General features: G+C 44.7%; 1 long non-coding RNA gene across 1 annotated transcript in view; it reads right to left on the reverse strand.

The window, feature by feature from the left end:
* Positions 1-825: 825 nt before the first annotated feature.
* LOC113982966 overlaps positions 826-26,928 on the reverse strand; it is a 37,396-nt gene continuing 11,293 nt past the window's right edge. Inside the window, exons 5-9 of the long non-coding RNA XR_005565624.1 lie at positions 23,943-24,124; positions 22,958-23,031; positions 19,419-19,528; positions 12,429-12,497; positions 826-906 (exon numbers count right to left, since the gene is read on the reverse strand). This is a non-coding gene — a long non-coding RNA (uncharacterized LOC113982966). The remainder of the gene's footprint in view (positions 907-12,428; positions 12,498-19,418; positions 19,529-22,957; positions 23,032-23,942; positions 24,125-26,928) is intronic.

The raw sequence follows: 26,928 nt of genomic DNA on the forward strand, positions 1-26,928 counted from the left end.
CATGGAGAGCTGGCAGAAGGTTCTTATGACAGACATTGTGAAATGGTGCATACCTGGTGGCAAGGCAGTGGTATTTGGTGTGAGAAGGATCAGCCTTTCCAGTCAGTCATCACTGTAGCTTTTCCCATCACAGGCATAATCCAAAGTTTTGTTCTTCTGTGTGTTTCCTGCAGGAATCTTGTAAGGGGCAAATCTTCAGGGTTGCAAATTCCCAAGTGGGCTATGTCACACAGAATGGCAGAGGACATACCAAAGTGGCTACAAAGAAACAGGAAACAGAATCAAAAACATGAACAGTCAGATTAGACGTGACAAAACTGGTAATATGGAATTTTTACTGAAATCAATTTAATATTTCTAAGAAGGTATATAATTTTGGTGGGAATTATTTTCTTACATGATATTTCAACACTCAGAAATGCCAAATGTTTAAAAAGTCACCATTTCAAAACAAATGGTGTTGTTACAGTGGAAAATGTTGACACTTTTTCACTTGAACATCACTGATTCTTGGGGAATATTTCATTCTACATCAGCTTTTGAAGGTGTATCCAACTCTACATGTTGCTCTCAAAAGGAGAATAGAAGGGGAAGGGGGACATTCTTAGCAAAACAAATGGGGTTTAGGGTACCAGGAGAAAATTGATGCTGAGTAGGAAGGTGAGTTTGTGCAGTAATGATCTGATCTGAAATGCAATGTCCAACCCCATCTCCTTAACTTGAGCTTGGAGTGAGTGTCAGATCCCAATGTAAACCTTCCCAGCTGTGTTATTCTATTAACTGCAAGGGAAAGGGATTAGCATGTGTACTTGTCACATCTTTAGACCTGCTGCACACTGAAGGGAACGTTCAGGCAAACAGCATCCTCTCCCTCTGCCAGGACAAGCAGGGCATGGGGGTGGTGTCCTGTGGAAAGAAAAGAAAGCCAGAGCATGTAAAACAAAGTATGTCCCCTGTGCAAAAATAAATCTTGGAAGTCAATTTCCAAAGGGTATACCTTAAACAGGGGGAGACAGAGGGAGAGAGAAAACATTTGAGAGGAAAGTTCCCCTCCCTGCCAAGCAGCAGATGGAGGCCCTGCCCACGGAATGAGCTGCAGAGACAGATCTGACAGGGACCTCTGCCAAGAGAAGGGGGTCCCACTCCCCGTGCTGGGAAAAGCTCAGTGGACGAGAACAATGCTCTGAGTAAAACTCCTGCTCCAGAGGAGGGGGATGGAGTGTGGCACAACCCCCTTTGTCACAGCAGTGTGGCCCCAAACCCCAACCAGTGCTGGTTTTGGAAGGATGAGACAGTTTGGGCTGCGCTCCTTCCTTTCACACAGATTCTGTCTCCCCCTCACTCTAAGTTTATAGAGCACATGTGCACACACAGACACGCCTAATGGCAACAATAATCTGGTTTGCCTCTCCCTTCCCCTGCATTTCATTTCCACAAGGCCTTTGCTGTGACTGGGACAAGATGAAGTGTTGGATGCTGACACTGATAGAGAATCCATTTGGGGATAGAGGGTTTAATGAAGCTAGGCACCAAAAATCTCTTTCTCAAATGTTTCAGTTAACTTGGCACTAAATTATTCATAGAAGAAGAAACTGAGGGCTTTCTACTCCTGTTTCCTAGATGTCTCTGATTCCTTTGTAAAAGTCCATAGGAATGTATGCACTTCTTTTGGGAAAGAAAAAACAAATTCAGCGTCTCCAGGACAAACCAGTCAGTTCAGCAATGAGAAAAAAGACAATTAACTGTATTGCTATCACAGAGAGCCAGAGGAATGGGACAGGATGGCCTGGGCACAGTGTGTTCAGGAAACAGGCTCTTCCAAGGAGGCCCAGCAGGTACACCCTGGTGTTCCCAGCACTGGAATGACAGCCATTATATTACTGTTATGACCAAGGCTTGAGCATCTGATGTCAACAGAGTAGATAATTAATACAAAATACTAACCACAACTAAAGCCCAGTTTCACTTTTGGATTGTTTTCCCGCCTCAGAGTGTAAGAACATCAACAAATTAGATCGAGTCCAGCAGTGGACTATCAAGAGAGCAAAACACATGAGAAAAGGTAAGGGAGGGGAATTTGTTCAGCCTGAAGAAGAGAAAGATTAAAGAAGGGAATCTAACTGGTGCCTTCTACTCCTGATAGATGGCTACACAGAGGATCGAGTCCAACTTCTCTCAGATACACACAGTGAAAAGATGAAAGGCAACACACAATTTGCAACAAGACAAATCCTTACTTCATTAAAAAATAAATGGAAAGGAGGACAGTTAAGTTCTGGCACAGGTTGCACAAAAAGATGGCAAAACACCTAACCTTGCAGATTTTTAACAGTTGACAGAACATGGCCCTGAGAAACCTTCTCTCCCTTTGAAGCAGCCCCTCTTTTAAGCAGGGGCCAGATGAGCTACAAATGCCAGGTTCAATCTGAACTAGTCCATGACTCGGAGAGGACCAATTATATTTTTTGCATTGATATACACAATTACTTTCTGAAATCCCCATCTCCTCCCTCAACCCCAATGTCGTCCTCTGAATGAAAACTTTTTCTTTCACTCCTACAAACCAGGAGAGAAAAAAAGTATTGTTGAAAACAGAGTCTGCCCTTTGTTCTTTCATGGCAGGGATTTTGATTTCCTGCGAGCATCATCATCTATGACAGGCCATGGCTCTTGCATTGGGGAAGAGGCAGAGATGTGCCAGGAGCTGCACAGACACATGGCATCATCAGTGGATGACGGGCACCACTCCTGCACTGACCCACTGGCACCTCAGAAAGTGAGGAAACCTCACTCCCTTCCTTTCTGCCACAAAGCCAGGGCATGGATGTGCTCTGGAGACAAAGAGCAGCTTTGCCAGCTTAGCTCTCACATCTCCAGAAAACAGGGCAACAATATTGCCAAGGAATTCCCCTGACACACAAAGTGTCTCTTCCTGGCAGAGCCACAGTGGGGGGAGTCTGGAGAGAGCAGAGTTAAGGGTGACACAACTGTCCTGCAGTGACAACCAGAGCTGTCAATGAATTCACCCGGTTGGGAAGGACCTCAAACTGCAAATCAGCCACTGGCTGCAGTGGAGCTGGGCTTTTACACTGAGTTTCTAAGAGCAATATATCCTTTGAGTAGCTAAGTGGTAGCAGTATTTCTATACATCTTGTTTGCACCTGATCTTACCTGCCAGTCTTTGGGGTACCTCTAAACTCAGTGTAGGCACTGTTCTGTCTCCATCCTCCCTGCAGTCAGTGCTGTTACACAGCTGAGATGAATGGTAAAGAAAAACAAATTGTGCCAGTATTAAATAATTTCAAATTTGTCTGGCTGGCTTATGTGGATGTTGGTGTGAATGAGCAAGTCATGAGCTGCTCCTCACCAAACAAAAATAAGGTCCATTCAGCATCAGTCTGAGTTCTGAACCATGGTACATCACCATCCAGAAGCAAGCCAATTGGTATCACTTTGCTTATTCCTCCTTCATAGTAATAAAGTCCATCTACACAAACACAAAGTCCTCAGAGAAGTTTCTAAAAGGGAAAAAAAAATCAAGCTAAATCAACTCTCAAATTCCCATGTAAACTGAATTTAAGAGTGGAAAATTTTTTTACCTATTCTTTGGGTGGTACAAAAATCTAAAATTCCTATAGCCCTGCTTCCCTGGGCCAAGTCAAACAAGGATATTGTCCTTTTAATGTCTTAAAGGCTCTGTTTTCTTGTAATGCCAAATGCAATATTTTTTTGAAAACACTACACCAGAAGTTTCCCAGCTGAGAAAACAGGCTGGTGAAAAATGGCTTCAGCAAACGAAATAAACCATGCAAAAGCTGTTCAGGGTGTGTGTATGAAATGAACATCTGGATTTGGCTTGTTAAACTGCCTCGTTTTTGTACCTCTCCTCCCCACTTTTCTTTTTCTCACAGCTGTTCGAAGGAGTCCTAAGGGCAAAGAGACAGGTCAAGGGACTGGGTTACACCTTTTTTCTTTTTCTTTTTTTTTCCAAACCTCTTTGCACCTACACAAGGAATCCAGGCCACATGTGTGTTTAATAAGTAGGCACAAACACAAGAGAGAAAAAAAAATATCTCCATTCCTGTTGGTTCTGAGGAGAGACACTGAAGGAAAAATAAACTCCGGATTTCAAATTTTCTCTCTCAAAAAAAGAAACCTTATGGTTCCAATAAAATATTTCTTTAAAAACCCAATGCATTATTTTTTTTTTTTTTAAATCAGGGGGTTTGCAGAGTATATCTTTTTCTCTGTTCCTTTAGAGAGGAATAACAAAGGGTTAATCCCTTACCTGCTGGAGCAAGAGGAAATTATGAAATGCCAGTGGCCTGGGTTCACTGAACTGAGTCTTCCTATAGCACAAAATAGATACACACATTTACATTGAATGGGTTCTTCATTTCAGGCTGCAACTTCCTCAGCTTGAGCAGTCCAGAAATGAAACAGGGAACAAAAGGAACTGAGAAATTATCTGGAGATTATATTTTCTGAGAAGCAGAAGATTCAGCTTTTCCTGCTGACAGGATGTCCCTGGCACAGCCACAGTGATGGCCAAGAGCATCTTCTAGCTGGGCCAGGGCTGCAGGAGCTCCCTCACCCGGCTCTCAGACCAGGTCTAAGGGCTCAGTTAGGTCTGACCCCAGTCCTGGGTCAAATGTCTGCACTCCACGTTCCAGCCATCAACCAGGGCTGCCAAGATACCTCCAGTGCACTGACAATTAACTGCTTGTAAACACCCCACTCCCTCTGAAACAGCCCCAGGGCACCTCAAGGAAGCAGCCAGGGAGGGTGGGACCTGAGCAGGCACTGACAGTGACTGTGAGCAAACCCACCCTCTGGATTTAAAGCTCTATTTTCTGCCCAACTATTAACAATTTCTGTGCTCCCTGTGCACATCCACACTTGATGCACAGATTTCAGCTCAGACAGAAGTATTGCACTTGTGGGTAGAGCTACACAAATGCCCACCTGCTGCTGACCAGAGGTTTGGCACACACAGCTGGAAGAGTTTGTGACCCTTGTAGCAAACCTGAACCGTGACTATTTACTCCACTTCCCTTTACTGTTGCTCCTCTGAGTTCTCCTTGGGGTTGGTCACAATACTGCAGTCCAGTAAGCACAAAAATAAATCCACAGATCCTTGGGTTTATTTGGGGAATCTTACTTTGGATAGAAAATTGATGTTGAAAATTAAATACCTGAGCAAAAGCCCTTTGCGAAACACAAGTGCTGGTGCCAGGAAAGAAACAGTCTTGCTTAACATCAGTGCCATAACTCAGACAAGGCAGGGATATTTTCTGCAGAAAGCCTTTGCACAGGAGCCTCCATGGAAAAGCCAGTGCTTGGCAATAGGGGCTGCATGTACAGAGCAGACTGAACACCCAGTGACAATGCTGAGCCTTGGGAAGTCCTGCCAGAGAGGAGAAGGCAGTGCTGTTTGCTGGTGTATGACCAATGACCCTGGATTTGAGGAACATAAATACTACCAAAGGAAAAAAAAAGTGAACAACAAACAAATGGTACATAGAAAAATATCCCACTGCAATCCCAGCACTGTCAGTCCTAGGCCTGCATGGGATCCATGACAAGAAGACAAATCTAAATCTGAACTAGAACCCTGCCTAGAACTTCTTACAAGGGTATACAGTGACAGGACAAGGGGAATGGCTCAAACTGACAGAGGGCAGGTTTAGGTGAGATATTAGGAAGACATTCTCTGCTCTGAGGGTGGGGAGGCCCTGGCACAGGTTGCCCAGAGAAGCTGTGGCTGCCCCATCCCTGGAAGTGTCCAAGGCCAGGTTGGACGGGGCTTGGAGCAACCTGGGCTGGTGGAAGGTGTCCCTGCCCATGGCAGGGGGTGGGATGAGATGGTTTCTAAGGTCTCTTCCAACCCAAACCATTCTGGGATTCCATGATGATTCCATAATTCTTGCATTAAGCTGGTCCAACGACCATTTTAAGGCACAATGTCTGGTCAGCAAGGAACTTCTTTGCCCATGTTTTCCAAGCTTGTAACTGCTTCCATAGGACTCAAAGACAGAATTACCTCAAAGTCCAGCTAAAGGTAAAGCAAATTCCTCTTCTCTTCTACCTTTTTTTTTTTTTTTAAATAAAAGACCACGAGAAGAGCATGGCACTGAATATTATTTATGGAGCACCTAATAAAAATGCTATGGGGAAATAATTACTGGAAACATCTGACTGTGTGACTGTAAATGCCTGGGCCCCAGTGTCCTGATTTAATGGACCACTGCTCTGGTCTGTTCTGCCTTGTGCTACTGACTGCAACCCCCTGCCCTCCCATTAACCCCCTCGCATTGCTGCTGGATCAGGAATGGATTCTGCAAGGTCTGTGGCAACTTTCCAGAGAGGGATAATGTGGGCAGGGGTGACTCTGTTCTCAGGGAGCCCTGGAGCCAGCCCTGGGAGAGAAAAAGGACTTCTTAAAGGAATCACAGTGAAAACCTGAAGTTTTTGTGGTTCTGGGACTGAATAATGTTTCATAATCCGGACACCAGGTTCTTTAGGTATTTCTGACAGACACTGGTTAGATGTGAACTCTTCCCTCTTTTTCTTTCTACCCATTTATCACTCATAAGCCACTAAGCTGGTTTTTTATTTTTGGCTGTTTTTTTCTTTAATATCCCTTTAGGACCTCCCGATCCCAGCAGTACAAACCCAGGCAGGCTCCTGCACAAAGGGCATTTCCCACTGAGCACCACTCACATCCCCTCCACCCCATCCCCTAGTCACAGATAGATGCAAAAATGTTAAAATTCACAAAACACCTTGTAAGTGATATGAAAAAGACAAGGATTTGAAGTTCCTGCTTTCATTTGCAAAAACAGTCCTGAAGAAAGACCGGAGGGCTATCATTTAGCTGGTGCTGCTGACTTGCTAAATGAAGAGGAGAAAGTAAAAGGCAGCTCACTGCCACACTGACAGCAAGAACAAAATCACATCCACTCCTTCTGAACCCAGCAGTTAGCACTTTTTTCTTTCTTTTTTTTTTTTTTTCATTGCTGGTTTTAATGTAATATTTAAGTTGGAGCTAAAACAGACCATGGAACATTAAATCACTACCAAATGCAAATTTACCTATATATCTGAACTCCATTTTCTCCTACATTTACAAAGCAAAGTTCTACCATTTGAACTGCAAGCTCCTACTGCATTTAATGGGAGGCAGCAAACTCCAGACATTACTTGGAATATACATGCACTTATCTTGTTGTTACAGGTCTCCCTCACAGAACTAAAAGGGAGCTTTAGTAGCAGACAGTATCTCTCCGGGGTCATACCCAATGAATAGTGTTTTTTGAAAGGATTATTTCAAAGGAACTCTGAAAAAGAATCTAATGACTTGCAAGCTACAGGATTGCAGCATGGGAGGAAGCAGATAATGGAATATGACAGCAATGCATTTTTCATAAACCCAGTGATTTCTATCATAACGAGAAGCCCATCTCTAATTCGGAGAACCCCCCAGAAGGAGACCTGTGCTGTTCAGAGAGTGCACTGGAGTACGAAATGAAACAATCAGGATGATGTTACTGATGAGTCCCACAGCTCTGCCTCCCCTTCTGTCTCACAGGGCAGGCACGATGAGGAGGAGCTGTTACAATCCCCCTCTGCCTCGGCATCGCTGCTCAGGGAAGCTCCTGGTGCACGTCAGAGCCCTCAGGAGGGATGCAGAGCCCTGCAGAAGGGATGCAGAGCCCTTGGGAGGGATGCAGAGCCCTGCAGAAGGGATGCAGAGCCCTACAGGAGTGATACAGAGCCAGGCAGAAGGGATGCAGAGCCCTGCAGAAGGGATGCAGAGCCCTTGGGAGGGATGCAGAGCCCTCGGGAGGGATGCAGAGCCCTACAGGAGTGATACAGAGCCAGGCAGAAGGGATGCAGAGCCCTGCAGAAGAGCTGCTCATTATCTGCCCAAAGTTAAGGCCTGCATCTGCTCTCAATTAGCAGGCAATTAGGGGAGTTGAAAACAAACCTGTTTACATTGGCTATGAAGTCTAAAATAATTTGTGAGATGTCAGGACAGGATATTAAGATGTTAATGATCTTGTTTCTGTACTTCCCTGCATGCAGGGTAGTGTGGCATCTTCCCTTCACAGCCCCTACACGGTGACAGATTGATTGACCTCTGGGAGGGTATAAAACCCCCAGAGTCTGCTTTGGATGGGAGAAGTTGTGTCTTACAAATAGTGTTAATGGGAAACCTGAGGATGAGGGCATCTTTACAAAAAAAAGGGTGGTTGTTCATTTTTAGTTGTGAAATAACGTCATGTCATGGATGACTGTTCAGGGGTTTCAACCACAATTCCCACAGTAAAGGCCCAGGTTGTAACCTCCTGTGAACATCAGGAACACTGACTGAACAACCCCAAAAAAGCCTGTTTGCACCCCTTCACTGAACTCACTCTGGTGGAACAGTTCTGACCCAGCTCTCCCTCCACAAAAGCCCACCCAGGCAGGTGACTGTGGCACAGGGAGGCTGTTTGTGCCCCTGAGCATCCTGCACGAGACATGGAAGGGCAACTGTGACCCTTGAACTTCAAATTAACATATGGGATAGAATCCTGCTTAGTTCTGTTGCTGCCCTACAAAGATCCATTTAAACCATTAACTCTTTGAGAAGAAAATTCTCATTCAGCAGCATCACCAGGGTAAGGTTGCTTAAGGTTCAGCTTCTTGCCTTTGCTGGGTCATTTCTGACCAGGCACATGAAAAAGGCTTCACACAAACATACCTTCTCCTTGAACAGAAAATGAAAAGCAGCATTAGGATTCTTTGTCTCTGAAATCAGAGAACTCGTCTCCATCAACACAATCCAGCAGAACAGTGGAATTGATGAGGAAACTGCAGAAACACCTGCCTGGGAAGTGTATTTTGTACCTCATTAAATATAATCAGCACATTCCCACTGGCTGCCCACATCAATTCTGTCAGAGTTGCAGTGGGGATTATTGCCATACTGACCTTCCATGACACAGTCATCACATCTTATCTTTGACCCTCAGAACTAACCAAAAAAGTAATTCTAGTAAACACTCCGAGTTGACAAAATTCCATTTTTACCGTTCCAACTAATCAACCCTGTTACTGTAGTTATTTATGTCAGGCAAACAGAGGCCTGAACTCACCCTGCCCTCAACAATTCAAAAAGCCACAGAACAAAAACTGCACCACAGGTGCCACTGTGCCCTCTTGTGTTCTCCTTTGGGCCATCTCCTCTCTTGTCCTTTTGGTTTTTCCACCACAAGCTACGGATCCAGCTCTAATAAGAGCCAGGTGCTCAAGGCCCCAGGCTACAAAACAGCTTTAATTACAATATTAATAGCATTCTCCTAAATCAGAAAATAAAAAAAACAAAAACCAACAAATAGGTCAGTATTTGTGGTTATATTTTTCAATGCCCCGGTGTTTGTTTTCTTTCCAATTTTATGTTTCTTACTGACATTTATAATGCCTAAGAGACATTCCAGAGGCTGAAATACAGGCGATCTGATCTTTGCATGATACTCCAAACTTTCCACAAAAAGAAACAGCAGGAGGAGATCAGATCTACATTTTACCAGCCCCAGAGGTACACCCTTGAGTCTTGACCTCCTTTGATGAAAAGCAGAAGAGCTCAGTATTATTAGTATTTATTGTTATTATCTTAATTGCTACTATTATTAAGCACCCCATGAAATATATTAATATAAATAACACGAACACAGACATCTGAAACACGAATTCAAGCACAAAGGAAGGACACCTCCTATTTACCAAATATTAAACCAAATTCATTTAATACTTTCCATTAATAACTCTTGCAGATGCACACTGCATGAGTCAGTCAACAGTAAAGGTTAGGATGAATGTGTACAGCATGGGAATGCCAGCTGGGCTCCTTGGATACTTATTATTGTAAAGATTAAAAAGGGGGGGCTGTGTTAAAAGAAAAACATGAAACTAATGGAGTTTCTGCCATTAACATTCAGATCAAGCCAATTCAGTTCAGAAGTCAAAAAAATCCAGCTTTTGCTGGTCCTTTGCTGGTGGAAGGAGCCTGGCCTGCAGTGGGGGGGGAGCCACAGGGTGACAGTTCTGTTCCACAGCACCAAGGACTGCAAACACACTGGAGTTCTCCATGTGCTGGGAACAAAACTCCTCCCTCACTTTCACAGAAGCAGAACCATGGCCATGGGCATCACAGCTCTCCTGTGCCAGGGGGTGCCAGGCAGGGATCCCCACTCCATGGCACCTTCACCCCACAAACAAACCAACACCTCAACACCCACTGGCCAAGTCACTTCCCTTCTGCTGCTGCCTCCCCTCTCACCAACATAAAACCTGGGCATGCCCCAAGCTCAGTCTGAGCAGCCTGGTCCAGTGAGGCAGGACTAGATGATCTTTAGGGTCCCTTCCAACCCAAACCTTTTCATTGTTCTGTGATTCAGCTGTAGACACTTGATGCAATGAGCTCAACACTTTCACTCCCAGCTCTCTGGACTCCTCACTACTGAGAGTAGTAAAACATGTTTTTGTCAGTAAAGCCCAGTGCTGTGAGTCAGAGCCTGACACACACAGGGCAGTTACCGTGTGTACAGTAACACGGGGCCATATTTAGAGTTTCTAACCATAACCACACTTGCAAAAACTGCATTAGATCAGCAGCCAGTTTCCCGGACTCCCACTCCTTGTTTCTGACTTCAGGAATTCAGATTATTTGTCTTGTACCAAATAAAGTTGCTTAGGAGATAAAACAGTAAGAAGGAAAAACAGAGGGGCCTAACAATTAGCTTTAATCTGCTCTGGTTTGAACAGATAATGCTTAGAGTGGAAAACAGCAGATAGTAAGGATAAAAAAAATAGCAGCAAATTGAAACCTAACGTGAAAATAAACCTTTTTCCTTGATTTTTATTTTTAAACTTTGAATGTTATCCTTAGCAGCACATGAGTAATTTGCAGAAGTGTTGGCCAATCTTCATTAACTACATTTGTCCTCGCTAAGGCTGCCTGTAAATATCAGCATAGGCAAAACAGGAAGACTCACAGAGGAAGGTGTTTGAGTTCTGGCTACTGCTGCTTTCTGCAGTCACACATCAGGAGGGAACATTGAAGCTGGCTTAGTTCAAGGGTTTTTTTTCCATAAAGAGCAGGTTTGTTGCTCTCTCACTTTGTTTCTCCTCTTTTTTTTTTAAATAACTTCAGGTGTTGCTGGTAGGATGAAGAAAGTCAAGAGACTCACACAATCACACAGGATGTTTTGGGATTAGAGGGGATCAGGAGCTCAAGCTTTCATTGCAAGAGAGAGTGTTTAACAGTGAGAGCAGAGGAGATCAAAGATACCTGTCCTGGGAAAAGAAAGGCAGATAAACATCAGGAGTTAGAGAAGGTGACAAGTGCTGGGAGAGGGGATCCGGGACAGATCAGATAACTCTGACCTGGGTCCCAAAACACCTTCTGCCTGCAAGGAAAGGGAGCCTGTACAGGTGTATTTATTATTTTGTCTACACTTGTTTCCTACCCGTGCCATTTCAGAGAGAATCATTTCAGTCCTGTAGGCAACACCTGCACACAGCTGCTCCCAGGGGATTGCAGGGATAACACCTGCAGGGCTGGGAGTCCACGGAAAAACATGGACTTCGAGTCCCAAAGGTCACGGCCCCGCCTGTGGGTTCAGGGCAGCTGCACCACAGAGCTTTGCTGCCTCGAGGGCACACCAGGCACTGAGGACAAAGTGTCCCAGCAGATGAGACCTGGCACAGGGGCCAGGGGAAGTCCAGTGTCTGGGAGCTGCCCTGGAGAGTGGGAACTGAAGCCTCTGCAGTGCCCACTTTCTCATCCATGGTCGTGGACAGATGGCACAGTGCTGGCACAGCCCAGCCAGTGCAGAACTGGGGGACTGCTCATAGCAGAAACTAATTCAGTCCACTCTGAAGGCAAAATGGGGTTGGAAAATTGCTCAGTATATTCTTTGCTTTATTTTTTAGTCATTCTTTTGATGAATGTGCACAGTTCCAGTGATGATGGAGTTTTGTTTTTTCCTTTTTTTTCCTTCATTTTAATAGCAATAATCACAGAATGGTTTGTGTTGGAAGGGACCCTAAAGACCATCTAGTTCCAAGGCCTTGCCATTGGCAGGGATGCCATCCTGCAGATCAGGTTGCTCAGGGCTCCATCCAGCCTGGCCTTGGACACTTCCAGGTATGGGGCAGCCACAGCTTCTCTGGGCAACCTGTGCCAGGGCCTCCACAGGGAAGAATTTCCTCCCAACATCTACTCTAAATCTCTCCTTTTTAGTTTAAACCATTGAAAACAAAGAACAGCAGTAAAAAATGATCATAAAAGGGAATGGGTTTTCGCTCTGTTTGGCTCAGTTTAAGTGTGGGGCTCTGGAGAACCCTCTTCCATCCATAGCACTAACAGAGGTACTGACCTGGCTCTTCTTGCTCCAGTTTCAGGGCAGGGAAGCAGTTGTGTCCAGCTATCCAGGATCCAGCTGACACTGAAACAAGAAACCAGAACTGTGACAATTCACACACTTAGCAATGTTGCTTTTTACAGCAGACCCCTTTAGGTTGGATCCCTCTCTTTTCTACCCTCTTCTCCTCTACAGAAAGCCCAGAGCTGCTCTGGGTTGCCCATCAGCTCTCTGGAGGCTGCAGCTCCAGGAGAGGGGGCTGGCTGGCTCTGCTCTCACTGTTTATTTTCTGGGAAGTCAGGCTTGGTCAAGTGGAATGAAACTTGTGTTCATTTTAAGAAAGTTTATATTTGACTCTGGTAGGGCTGGGGAGGAGGTAAATGATAGGAAGAGGAGGGAAGGGCCAGAGATCTTATGGGGCTGCCCCCACAACACCACAAGCAGCCCCATGACTAAGGCAGCAAGAAGATGAAGCAAAGCACCAAAATCAAACATGACTATTGTTTTTTCTTTCTTCAAAGCTGAGAGATGACTCTAAAGCTAAATTCAGCTCTTACTCCACCACTGACCTTGTAGCCCATGCAAAAATGTAAACTAAATCCCCAACTTTTAAAAATCATCTTCTAAACTATGGAAAAACAGTTCCTAACTTTGCAGCACAACTCAACTCATTCTGCAGCAACAGTCTCTATTTGCTCCCCACACCTTGGGGATCTCAGAATGTCATCTGCCAATGCTGCCTGCAAGGGAAAGGAAGGGAAGGCTTTTTTTCATGCAGTTTTTGGAGCCATTTTGCTGGGACAAGGCACAGAAGTGGAAGTGGAGAGAAAAGCTGAACCACTCTGGACTTTCACACCAGCTTTGCACAGTTACTTGAATCACTTCTAAACCTCTTAGGCTGTACCTGCAAGCAGGATAACAGAAACAGCTGATGTAAATCCATGGCTTTGCATCTTTGGGGGCATCATTCCCTCCCCAGGAACTGCCAGGAGGGAGTGTAAGCAATCCTGCCTTGGCTGCTCACAGAGGAAGCAGTAAATGGAGATGCCCTGTGCAGGCTCTGTGTTCCCCATGTGGTGTAACCAAAACCAGTTCCTGCAATTCTGTGCAATAATATAGAAAGTTTGCTGGTTACTGCTCCCATCCGTCTCCTGTGGGTATGGACTCCTGGCCTCTGAGGAAACCAAGAATGCCATCCTTCCAGATTTATAATCACAGGCATTTATAAAGTACAGTGTTGTTGTTAGGTGCCTTGAAGCGAAAGGGGAAAATAATAAATAAACTATGTGGGCGTTGCCACTGGAAAAAAATAAAAGAAAAATCTGATCTCAATCAACCAACCACATTTACTGCTCTGCATCCATGGCCAGGCATAAACCACCCCTGTCAGCCCTTCACTCCTTCCAATGCTTCTCAGGAACATCCATCTTCTTCCACACGACGTCCCTGATGTCAAAAGCCAGACACAAATTAATTCTGGGAATCCCACGGTGGGGAGCCATTAGAGCCCATTCCGAGGCTTCTGTGGAGGCCTCTCCAGGCCCCTGTCAGGCAGCTCAGGCTGGAGCAGCTCTCTGGAGCCAGCCTGGAGCAGCAGCAGGGACACGCCAGGCTGGGCTGGGGCAGGGACATGGGGGATGTTTCTGGGGCAGGGTGGGCAGAGCTCTGCTCCAGAGAACTAAATTAAATATTTCTTTTTAACTCCTTAATTCTTAGTTAAGGCATTAAATCTCAGAGGTTTCATTTCCACACACCAGTTGCCTTCAAAATTTCTGCTGCAGTTCTCCAAGTCTTGGAAAAATAAGGCTGGAAAACAAGGAGGGGGAGCTGACCCTTATGTTCAGAGGGAACGTGTCTAACACGTCTCCTGGGTCAGAAGAAAGAGGGAGGCTCCTGCAGGTTTGGGGGTTTAAATTACCCCTCAGGGTCAGGTGTTCAGTAGCATTGCTCCTTCCCACATATTACATTTACACTGTCCAGTATCTCATGTTCTGGTTTTGAATGGCTGTGTTGAGACGTGCAGAGAGCTGGGAGGGTGGGGATGGGACAGGGACAGGGCCCTGCCTCCTGCTCACCTGGCCCAGACAGGATCCAGGGTCACACAGTTGCTCTCCAGCTGCTGGCACAGACCATCCCAGCACATTTGCTTCTCTCCAGCTCGTCCAACCCATGCATTTGCTCAATAACCCCACCTATTTTTATATTAATTTTATGGGGATTTCTTTTTCCGGGTATTGTCGAGCCTTGCTTCAGACAGTCCGTGGGTAAAATAAACATTTCCTGAAGATACATTTCCTTCCTCTGTGCTGCAGGAGAGGAAGAACACCTTGTCCTAAGCGGATATGGTGAAAGGTTTGGGTTGTTTTAGGGAGCTGACCATCATTTGGAGCTAAGCTCACACCTTCATTTGTGACCTCTCTGCTATTTTTAAGAGCAGACAAGAGCACTCAGTGCCATGTTCACCCTTTTAGGACCAGAGTGGTCCATACCCAACATCTGCCCCCCAGCTCCCTCCACACACAGCCTCCTCTGCCTGGATCCACACCCTCCTCTGCAGCAGATGTTGGTGAACATCCCCCACCTGCAGCAAAGACCAACCCAAAATCTCAGCCCTGCCAAGTCCCCTGACACTGGGCTGTGTTTGATCCAGCCACTAACACTGTGGTTATATTGGTTTAGGGCCCTGCAAGAACTACAAGCTGAAGCCAATGTGGTCAACTGGCACTCAGGGAAAAGAGCTGGTGATAAGAAGAGAAGAATATGAGTTGCTGTGTTACAACATCCTACTCACACCAATAGCCAGAACTTTAGAGGAAGGAGGGAAAATTCCCCAGATATTCAGGCATTGCAAAAAACAAAGGACCAAAGCCTGTTCCAGCCATCTGGGGGAGCCAGCCCAACCACAGAGACACAAAGGAAAAATTGGGAAAAGACCAGTTATGTTCAGGAGGGGCTTCTGTTTGTTCTTACCAGCATTTCCACACCCCATCTTTTGCATGATATTGGAGTTTATATGATATTTGTAGTGACAAGACAAGGGGGAATGGCTTCAAACTGAAAGAGAGTAGCCTTAGATTAGATGTTAGGAAGAGATTTTTTAATGTGAGGGTGGTGAGGCCCTTCTTGCCCAGAGAAGCTGTGGTTACCCCATCCCTGGAAGTGTCCAAGGCCAGGCTGGATGGGGCTTGGAGCAAATTGGGCTAGTGGGAGGTGTCCCTGCCCATGGCAAGGGGTGGAACAACAGGATCTTTAAGGTCCCTTTCAACCCACCCCCTCCTGTGATCCTGTGATATTTCTCCACTGTGGGAGCTGGCAAAGTGAACTGCAAAGCCCAGGCAATACACTGATATTTTCAGTACAGACAACAACAGAATAGCCATTTTCCATGGGTGAAGATGGATAAAAGAGTATTATTTAGAACTCCTTGAGTGCTAGGGTTCAGACAGTTCATTTAGTAGTTTTTAGAGCTCCACTACTGTTTTTCTTTGTGTTGGTCAAAGGACAAGACTTGTTCTTGGTTATTATACAGACCTGTATCTTGCCTTTGGCAATTCCACTTCAGCTGGTTACACCTCAGCATCCAAACTATACCAGCAGAACAAAGAGAGCTATTTACCTTCTTATATACCTGGGGCTAAATGCTTTTGACCATAACAGACATGAACTACTATTAGAAATCTGCCTTACAGACCATGTCTATAAATGCTTGAGAAGACAGGCTCAAAAGCAACATTTCAGGGATCAGGAACTAAATGCAAAGGAACAGAAACTAAATTCCTTGAAAGATCTATAAGAAAAAAACACAACAGACACATTAATTATTTAGCAAAACTCAGATGTCCATTAATGGCCACTTAGAGGGCATTTTGGCAGGATATCCTATCTCCTGGATCACTGGTGTATCCCTGTTTTCCTTTGGTGGGTTTGTGAGCCATTTCTCCTGTTCCTGTCACTGGGGTGAGGCTCTGCAGTTCCCTGCCTTGCTCTGAGTGGTTTCTGTTACCATCCCCACCCCTAGAGCCAGCACCCAAAAAGCCTCCCCTGAATGGCTGAACAGCAAAATGAGTCACAGCCCTGGGGACAAAGGAGCTCTAGCAGATACTAATTTTTTCAGCTGTAAATCGGTGAAGCCTCATTTTACTAAAATGTGGGATTGAATCTTCATCTCCCTCAGCCAGCAGAGCTTCCCACGGTGATGGAGATGTGGCCAATGAACACAGAAGCTTGGAGCAGGGACATTCCATGCTCTTGAGTGCCGCCTGCAGGCTTTGGGGCTGCAGCAATAGCGACTCTAAACCAACACTGAATGTAGTCACTTGGGCAATAAAAAGGGGTCTTACTACACTAAAATTCTAAAGAAATCAAGGATGGAAAATATGAGTATTTTTTGAATCAGTTCTTAGTAAGAAGAAGCTGAGATGGGCATTTTTTTCTCACAATGAGTCTTCACGATGATTTAAACCCAAAAGGTAAAATTTAATAAACAAGGCAGAGGGCCATAAACTCACACATATCAACCAGGGAGGAAACAGGCACAGGAATATCCCCAGATGTTGCTCCCTCTAACACAACATTGTGCTTTGACGAGGCCTCACAGACTTTCAGCCACATAAATGCCTTTGAGGATACTCATTCCAGCCCCAAAAGCTAGACCACATATGGAGACTTACAAAGTTGCTGCTGTTTCCAGGCTCTTTTCTTCCTTTCTTTTTCCCCATTCATTGTTGTACTGTTCCATGCTTCTTGGAGTACAGAAGTCCAGAGGCTCTGGCTTCAGTGTCCACAGAGAACCCCACCAAAGGTGTGACAACAGAGCAGGAGCAGTGATGTGGCACCTGGACACGTGGGTTGGAGCTCCCTGCCCCTGGCCAGCGGCTCTCCTGGAGCTCTGACATTATTAGTGCCTTCCTGAACCTCTTTGTTCTCTGACTGTCATGAGACCTGCAAACAGTTTCTCAAAGGGCTCAGATTTGTTCTGGCAGCCACCCATGTTCGCTTGCTCAGGTCCCCTGGGCCTGAGGCTGCTCCTGTCCCCATCCTGCTCCTGTCCCACCACTTCCTCCCTGTCCCTGCTCAAGGTACCACTCAGCTCATACTGCCCCAGCTAAAAAAACACAGGGTGTTTGTTTATGGAGCACATGGCACACTCAGAGTCAAAAACAGCTCAGAGGGGATGGGAGGGCCCCCCAGGATAAGTAAAAGTCCTTTGTGATGTGCAGCTCCCTTGGGCAGCTGAGCCCTGCTGGGCACATGGGCTCTGCCCTGTGTGTGAGGGGCTGGAGGGAATGAACCCCCTGCAACACTGCATGGGCCAGTCCCAGCTCTGAACAAGGGAGAAGTGGAAGGTAAAACAGAATGGGAAGGAGTTAAAACAATTCCAACAGTGGAAAAATTAATTTACCTTTTCTGATGATCTCAGACCCAGTGCTGGATCGTGGCTGTACTGACCTGTGACATCAGTGGCCATTAAAACCTAGCTTTCAAAATCCTATTTTCTTTTAAGGAAAGAAAGGTGTCCTACACTCCCCTTCCCTTGGAAATGCATGTTCAGTTCTATAGAGAACAGTAGATTTTGTTTCAAAGTAGATCTAAAATAGTTTTCATGTTTTTTGCCAGCTTGATTCAAACTGCAAGCAGTGATTTGGTTTTAAAATTTATAGAATCATAATAAAGTCTGAAGGTTACTGGTTTACTGGTTGTTTTGGGTTTTTTTAACTTTATAACTGAAAGTTATATTTCTTGTATAAATATAAAGGAAAAAGGAAAAGGACACGAGGAGGGAATAATAGATCAGATGAACCAGAAATACAGAACTGGTAAGTCTGGAAGAAGACTATATTAATTTTAAATCCTTTTTTTCCCCAGAAAAAGTGGAGCCTTTTACTACTCTGAGAATTTTTCATGGCAATTGCTGCATTGTCCACCCGACTATATTCAACTTAAAAAAATAGCACTTCAAGAATACATTTTAACAATCACTCATAAAATATAGTCTTTTCTCCTTTTCAGTGCTTTCTCTCATATGTCAAAGTCTCTGCCAGAAGTTCAAGGCCCTTCTCATTGAAAAAAGGAAGAAGAGAATGAGACAGAAGCAAGAGTGGGTTTAGGGGGGATGGAAAAAGGAAGAGAGAGGAACAGCCCTGACACAGCAGGTTGGGAAGGGTTCAATGTCCTGTTGGAAATCTGCCCAGGGAGCCCCAGGAATTCCTCAGTGACCCCCAGGCCTGGCCAGAGGGGTTTGTGAGGAGCACATGGAACAGCAGCAGGGCTGGGAATGGGCTGGGAATGGGCTGGCAGGGCAGGGATCTCCAAAACCAGCCCCACAGAACACACAGGGCCATCCCTGGCAGGCTCTGGCTGCACACTGGGATTGACCCAGGAATGAGCAGGGAAAAAGGGGTAATGGCTGTCCAGTTGGCAATTCCCAGTTAGCTTTATAATATTAATAAGTGCCTGAGTGATATTTTGTTTCTGGTTTAGGCTGAAGCCTCTCTCTTGTTTCTTCTTCCTCTAGAAAGCAAAACACCAGCCCAAAGTCCCTAAAACACGGCCACTCATCTTTAGCTCCTCTCCTTATTCAGAGACTTTTCTGCTGAAGAACAAAGAACTAGATCTAAAATGGACTTAGGGAAAGCATTATGATTGCTTTTCTTCTCTTACAGAAAACCAGAAACCTGAGTGTTACATCCATGTGAGAATGTGTAGGGGAAGAACAAGGATTAAAGATCTGTCTTTATGGAGTATTTTTCATCCAGAGGATCCCAGTGGCCTCAGCATCACCAGTAACACTAATTTCACTGGAGAGTTATGAGCCCACCGTGAGTAAAGGATATGCAAGGCACCAAGAAAACCTTAACAGCTTCACCAGTGAAGCTCACAAAAAAACCCAGACAAAAATCCACAAGAAATTAAGAAATAAAAACTCCTGTGAGGATGCTGCCATGAGCAATGCAACGATTCCCAACAGAAAATAAGAATAAGACATTTAAAAGACATATCACTCACTTCTGAAATGCAGGGAACCGTGTGGTGCCCAGGAGGCAGTCGGGTCCCATCACTGTGTGACAGGCTCCAGGAAAGGAAGGGCCAGATCTGTGTGACACTAGAGGGGAGATCTGGAACAGGAAGTTGGTTAGGAACGAGAGCAGCAGAATAAATATAATGGCAATGAGAAGGGAAACAAAACCAAAGAGTGATTTTAACGACCTAAAAAAAAAAAATCAGCATTTAGAGCAAAACTGGGAAGTATTGGCTTCCTTTCTTATACAGCTTATTTACCATTGCTTCCACACCATAGACTTGTCAGGGGCAAATCTGCCTTTTCCCTCAGCTTGTGGGAGAGGATCAAAGCTATCTCCTAGTCTCCAGCTCCTTTTAAACACCAGATTATCCCCATGCAATGCAACCTCAAGTCCTCCACTCTGACCAGTCCCATTCCTTCAGCTGCTGGGGTTTATTCTCTGAAGTTTGTATCCTGGAGTCCCAGTAGCAGCAAAACCAGCTGCCAAAATCCTGAGAATATCTGCCTTGGAATCTCAACTACTGTGTGAAACTGCTGCTCTCCAGTTTGAGATTTGTGTTTGCAAAGGAAATCTGTCCAACAACAACATCGAGAGAGGAAAAAAGGAGGAAAAAGGGCTTTATATAACAGAATTAACAGAGTTGTTGCAATAGTAACGTGTAGTTAACAGGCAACTTTTCCTCCTCCTTCTCTGCCCCCATCCCAACCTCCTCCTCTAACAGCAATTTCATTTGTTTTTGTTTCCAAGCTTCTTTTACTGGCCACTCACACAGACCCGCTCCCTTTGTCTAATTTGGATCTCAAAGTTCCATGCAACAGACTCTTGCTGTAACTGTAAATCTTTTTATGGCCCTTCTGCCTCTGAACTGTAAAAGCAATGCCACTGTAAGCTGCCTAAATGGTTCATAAATCCACTTAGTGCACTGAATGAGGGAAAAAGTTTTTAAGGGAAAGAAGGGAAAAAAAAGAGGCAAACTAAGGTGGCTGGAGGGACACAGGGGAAAAAAACCCCAAGAATGTATTTGCTAAATGGAAACAACATCACAGGAGTCAAAGGGAAAATATGAATGCTGGGGGGGGTAAAGGATGAAATAATGCATGTTGGTGGTGAAACCCAACTGCTGCTGCAGGGCTGGGCAGTTCAGCAGCACTCAGCATTCACGGGAGGATGGTGGGTGCCCTCTCCACTCCTGTTGGCACCAGCAGGATCTGGTAGCACCAGGAGAGGCTGTGAGCCTGCTGGCAGCCAACTGACTCTCTTTTTCCACTGGGTGGTCCAAGGACTGGTATCTGGGGCTCATTCCAGCTCTTTTGCACTGCCTGACTCCAGGTTTAGTTGTGGCTCCGTGTCTCAGTTTATTCCATTCTGTAAATGGGAGATAAAGATATTCCCCTTATTTGTAAAGGGTTTTGAGAGCTGCTGAAATGCCACCAGGGAGGGGCAGAACTGATTCCTGTGGCAGTCAATAGCAACAGTTTAATTTGTTTCTCTGGAAGCAGAGCTGGCCCAAAATGGGCCACTTTTGTCCATGTAATTTATTGCATTTGTCACCATGGTATCTGAGCTCTAAGAGTATTATCCAAATTCCACTGAATTCACTGAGTGTCTTTCCACTGCTTTCAATAAGTTTTGGATTTAACCCTAAAGTCACAAAAAAAACCAAACCAAACCAAACCAAAACAAAAAAAAAAAAAAAAAAAAAAAAAAAAAAAAAATCCAAACCTGAGGAGTATGTCAAAAGAATGTAAGTGGGTGTGAGTTGAAATTGAGGAGTTTGGAGACGGGAGTATGCAGAACAGTAGCTATTTAAAGACCAAGTTTGCTACTGAGTGTTCCCTTTTAATAGGGTTATATAAATACATTCCCGTCTCGATGCATGTGGAAAAACAGGCAGTGAGGTGAGACTCTATTGCTTTATTTCTTATGGGAAACACTGTGCACAGCTAAACCACCTCTTCCCCTTTCCTCATCCACCACCCACAGTCCCTGGAAGCCTCAGCAGCTGTGCAGGGTGAGGAGGCACGTCCGGGAGCACAGAGAGTTAAAAAGTTCACAGCCCTGCCCTTAAATAAAGCCCCTGTTTTCACTGTGTTCTCACTTCCTTACAGCCTGGACAGGAGTTTTGGCACTCAGCATGTCAGAATGGGAGGGGAGGCTGGTTATGCCTTTTTATTATTATTATTATTTGACTGGTCTGCTCCCTTGCAAGGAAAAGAGAAGGGAAGAAAAACGTTCTTGCTTGGCTCTCTGCAAGGACCAAACGAGTTCCAGGGCAGTTGCCTCAGGCCAGGGGAGCCCCCCAGAAACCACTGCCCCAGTGGGCACCAGCTGGCACCTCAATTCCCATCCTCAGGACAAAAAGCCAGTGGCCAAAGAGGACTGTGAGATGAACCCTCTCTTTTTCACCAGTACCACACATATGGTGCACTGACCAACAGGTCAGTTCAGGAGATTCTCACACTATAACTTAAAAGAATCCTATTAAAATGATGGAAATCTTTGACTATGAAAAGTGGGGTCTGCACCTGGATAGTAATTATGTTTCAAAGGAAATCCATCTGGTATTTTATTGCTTATTGTCTCCCTGCACTTTGTGTACGAGAACAATACCAGGGCTGGAATATTTCATATCGGGAGACTTCCAAAAAGCTGTTTGCACTCTGTCAGGCCAATAAGCCACATAGATTTTTGCAATATTATATCAATTACGGGTAATAACTGGAACACACACATTTTAAAAACCTTCCTGAAAACACTGGTATGGATACTTGGAGCAGGCAAACTCCATCAGACTCCATGGAGTTCATATGCCCAAAAACAGTTAAATCTTTGGTGTCTGGAAAGTTTTACAACTACAGCTAAAGTCAAGGGAAGCTTCTTTTTGCCCTCACCAGAGCCAGAGCAATGTGCTGCACTGAGGACTGAACCCTGTGGCATGTGCAGGCTGGGGAGCAGGGCACAGATGGCACAGGGTGCAGCACAGGACAGGCCTGGGGGAACCTCTGGCCAGGTGAGAACCAGCTCCGAGACCAAGACTCGTGTCCATGTGTTAACAACATCAGCCTGGAGCTGGGTCAGGCCTGGCCATGTGCAAACCACCATTTTATATTATAAAGAGCACACTGTAAAAAGAAAACTATAAAACTATAAAAGAATTGGGTACCACCTTTAAAGACTCTGGGAGTGCAACGAGAGCCTTAAAATAAAATCACATCCAGCCAGAGCGACCTGATGACAAGGCAACCTCTCCTTCACTGCCAACTCAAGTGATTTTGTTAATTCCAGTGAATATATCACAGGTCTCAAGATGACTGATGCTTTCATTGCTGCCTTGGCTTCAGCCATTAGGTGATTGTTATGAATCTCAACTTCCATTTTTTAAAGTTTTAGCTGTCACCATTCAAAGAAATGGTATTAAAAATAAACAATGAAAACTTAAAAGAAAGAGGGAAAACATAAGGTAATCCCTACGGAAAAGCAGAAGACAAATTAAAAAATGGTATTATAGTAATTATTTCTTACCTGTCTTGAACTTTTAGTGGTGATGTTTGATGGCCAGAGCAGAGGTTACTGGCTGGCTGACAGCAGCAATGTTACTGTAAATGAAACCCATGCAACAGAATTTGGCTATAATCTACATTTGCTTTAAATTTGTGCAACCTCTAGTACAGAACTAGGAAACAGTCACAGATTTAATTTACTTTTCACTTCTGATGCTCTCTGCATATTGTGGGGGATATGGTTTTGGCAAGGAGTTTGCATTTATTAGCACGTATAAATTTACCAGGAATGTTTGGTCTTGCTGTTAAAGCTCAGATCTAGAAGACAGGAATATGTCAGAAGCTGAGTGTCATTTTTAAAAGCAAGCTTCAAACCCATGTATTTTTGCTTAAATACTTCACAAGTAAACCAACTGCACCTAGAAGAGTTGAGAAGGCAGAAACCCGACATGACCTGAAATATTCTTTCTAAAAACTTATTTAATTATTTCTGAGACTTGGAAACCTTATTCATGATTTCTATATATTTGGAATTGGAAATACTGCTGCTAACTGCTCGTCACTGTTCCACATGCCATCACCCAGAGGCAAGGACAGATTTCTTTCTCCCAAACCAAACTGGAGGGAGCAGATTTACTGGAATAACTTGCAGAGTCACACTTCAGCAGCTCAGGGTCACCAGAGGATGTTGGCACTCGGTGCCCTCCCCACTCCTGCCATGTAACAGCACTGCAGGCACTGCAGGCAGAGCAGCCCAGGGCTCTGGGGGAAGATTCGGGGACGAGACTGTGCCACAACCACCCTGTGTGCCCCTGGCTGGCACAGACCAGTCCAAGCTCCAAGGAGAATCACACACCAGGGACCTGGACCTTCACCTCTGCTGCCTGAACTGCCAGTGGGACATGGAGAAAGCAGCATTGCCAAGGCACAAACCACTACCCAAGGTGTGATGAAGGTAATTCAGTCAGAGCATCACAACACACACTGGGGAGCTGGAATGGGCTCACCTGAGGACAGTTGGGGTGTTTGATGAGCAACACGTTGTGCAGAGACACCAGCTCAGGAACTTGGACCAAAACAGGGTGAAGAAGGTCTTACACTGGTGAGGTGCCTCCTCCTCAGATCATCTGGATAAGTCCCTGCTGTGCATCACTGCCCAGAGGGAGAACAGCACCACAGGAACATCACACTGGAGAGAAAAAAAATGCAACAGAAGATATTCTTATTTCTGAAATTTCCAAAAAGATATTCAGAAGTGTTAGAGTTCAGAAAAAGACTTTTATTCTTTCCTTAAGCAGGTATAGAAAACAAAAGAGATTTGGATAGAAATTTGTGCCTAGCTCTGAACTGCTGCTTTATATCTGCTTGCTTTGCTTTTACTCCTCTTGCCAATTAGATGAAGAGAACAATTTATTGTGGGGTCAGCCTCAGCTTTTTGTTCCTGTCAGTTTATTTTGGATCAGATTCCTAAATTCACATACACAAACTCAAGCAACTCTTTACATCCACACATAACCTGCCCACGCTGGTAAAGAGAAGAAGCCTCCTCTCACAGCTTGAGGAGAACCTGCTGTCTGCAAACTCCTTCCCCTCTGAACCATAACCTTTGACTCCTCCTGGGGGGAGAAGGGAGAAATGCAATCAGGTGCAGAATTCCAATACATCCCTCTGGGGTGACAGACATCCAATTTCCAAGCAACCATTAAAAAGTCCATATGGAATTCCATCTTTAATATGAAGCAACAAGAAACAGGAAAACCCACCGGGGAACACATGCTGTGTGTTACTCCTGCCTGGGGGGTGGGCCAGTTCTGAGCCTTTCCAGGTGCTCTCTTCTCCACAGAGCACGAGCTGTGGGAAGGTTCAGCACACTTGGGGTGCTCTTACACTTTATTATTATTACTATTATTATTTTAACTAAGAAGCTAGCTGCTTGGTCCATTTGAGAAGGGTAAGGCTTTGAGACAGATGTGGAAATATTCTGAAGACACAACAGTCAGGCAGTGGAACACATCCAAGATTATATGAAACATTAAGCGAGTGGAAAACATTTATTTTCCCATCTCATATTCCACCACAAACTTGTATTTCACAAGCTTATCTTCATATCTGCATTATAACTGAGCACTAATTGTGTTTTCCTCCATATTTTTTTCAGTAGATCCAAAATGTTCCAGCCTGGAGTCTCCACATCCATACCACAAAAAGTTGTTTTCTGCCCCTCTGGCATCAGCTGAGCAGGCAGGAGCCAGGGGGCAGTGCCAGAGACACTGATGGACTGCAGGGCCACACTGCTGCCCACGGGCCCTGCAAATGAAGATGAAATGAGGCTCCCTTGTGTGCAGCACATTGAGAAGATTTTGGCCCCCATTTCAGCGTGACCCAATAGGTTTAAATTGCTTCATTTCTCAGCCAGCCAAGAGCAAATGGGTGGTAGATGTGATATGGCTGTTCACTGGAAACCACCCCTGATTGATTTACCTCCTCCTCCCCGGCAGTGCAGGGGCTCAGTGTGTGGCTGGGGCACATAAATTACACAGAAAAACCCTTTGCTGGTTGTGTACAGTCTATATATGTTGTCACCCCATCAGAGGAGAAGCTTTTATGAAGTATTAGCTCTAAGTGTATACAGAACAGAAATGATCATTTTTACTTGCTTGACAAAAGCTAAGTCACATTTCAAAGTAATACTTTTGAGTTAGAATCAAGTAGAACCAAGTAACTTTGATCATTTTTTTCAAGTAAAGAAACAAACAAACAGAAAATGCTACTGCTGGTTATAAAAACAACAGGAGAATTTTTAGGAGTTATTTTGTTTGTTTTTTTAAAAACTAATAAGAGCTGTGAAATTCAAAAAGAGTTTTCAGTTTTCATTAGCAAGATTTCAACACTCTGGATTTGCTTTTGCCTTTTTGAAAGAAGATACAAAGACATTTCATTTTAACATGTTTGCAGAAAAAAAAAATTAATTGCCACCAGCACTACTACATTGTTATTTCTGGGGGACGAGTAACAATAGATTGGAGAATTATTCACAAGAATCATTTGGGTGATTTACATACTTTATTGTGATTGGAACAAGGAGCACATTTCAGGCTGTCATACTCACAGTGCTGTCCACAGATGGGTGTAGTGTTGAGAACAGTCACTTGAACCCAAATTGAAAAGAACTGAGATTAAAACAATAAAGCTTCAAGCCAAGGGGTGGGTTTGTCTGGGGTTTGTACAGCACAGGGAGCAGGGTCCTGACTCCAGCCTGCACTTCCCAGGGGACACAGCACTGACAGTCACACACACACACAGCACAAACTGGTCCCAGAGCAGGTCTCTGCTCCAGCCTGGCTGGAATGCACGGGAGAATCTGGCTCTGGGTGGAAGAGGCTGTGAGAAGAAAAGGGAGGAAAAGATTTCGCAGGTCTATGCTTAATAGTCATTAAAATCAGGCTTTAAATCAGGTAAATTAGGACAACCATGCAAGGTGAGATTTTTAGATTATTTCTTTTAGATTATCCCAGTTTTCAGGACACCCAGAGTCCACCCCTCTCCAAGTAATAAGCCTCAAATATTTCTGTAATGTGTCTCTCATTTCCATCCTTAAGCTCAAAACTTCAAAACTACCCCAAGTGAGATGACTTGTTTTCTTTCCTTACCCAAGCCAGCTGAAGGCAACAGAGATCCCCCCTCCCCACCAAGGTCAGTACAGATTTACAAGATTCAGATCTATTTTAACATTTTGATGTCCCTTCAGTTCTGAAATCAGCCATGGTTCTCTGGTTACTGCAAAGTAGACAGTGCATCACTGCTGGCTGCAGAAACCCTGGAGAAAGTCAGAACATGGGATAATTAACAGTTCCCAGCAAACTTCCACTCTTCAGATCAGTTGGGTGAAGAAGGGAAATGAATATATTTTAAGCATAAAATATTGCTCGCCCTGTGTTGAACAAAACCAAAGACTCCAATGCAAAAAAATACCAGGAGATGTGACCAGACTCA

Source organism: Pipra filicauda, unplaced genomic scaffold (genome assembly GCF_003945595.2).
Source record: "Pipra filicauda isolate LSUMZ 115617 unplaced genomic scaffold, ASM394559v2 scaffold4_size7858003_pilon, whole genome shotgun sequence".
Lineage (NCBI taxonomy): Eukaryota > Metazoa > Chordata > Aves > Passeriformes > Pipridae > Pipra > Pipra filicauda.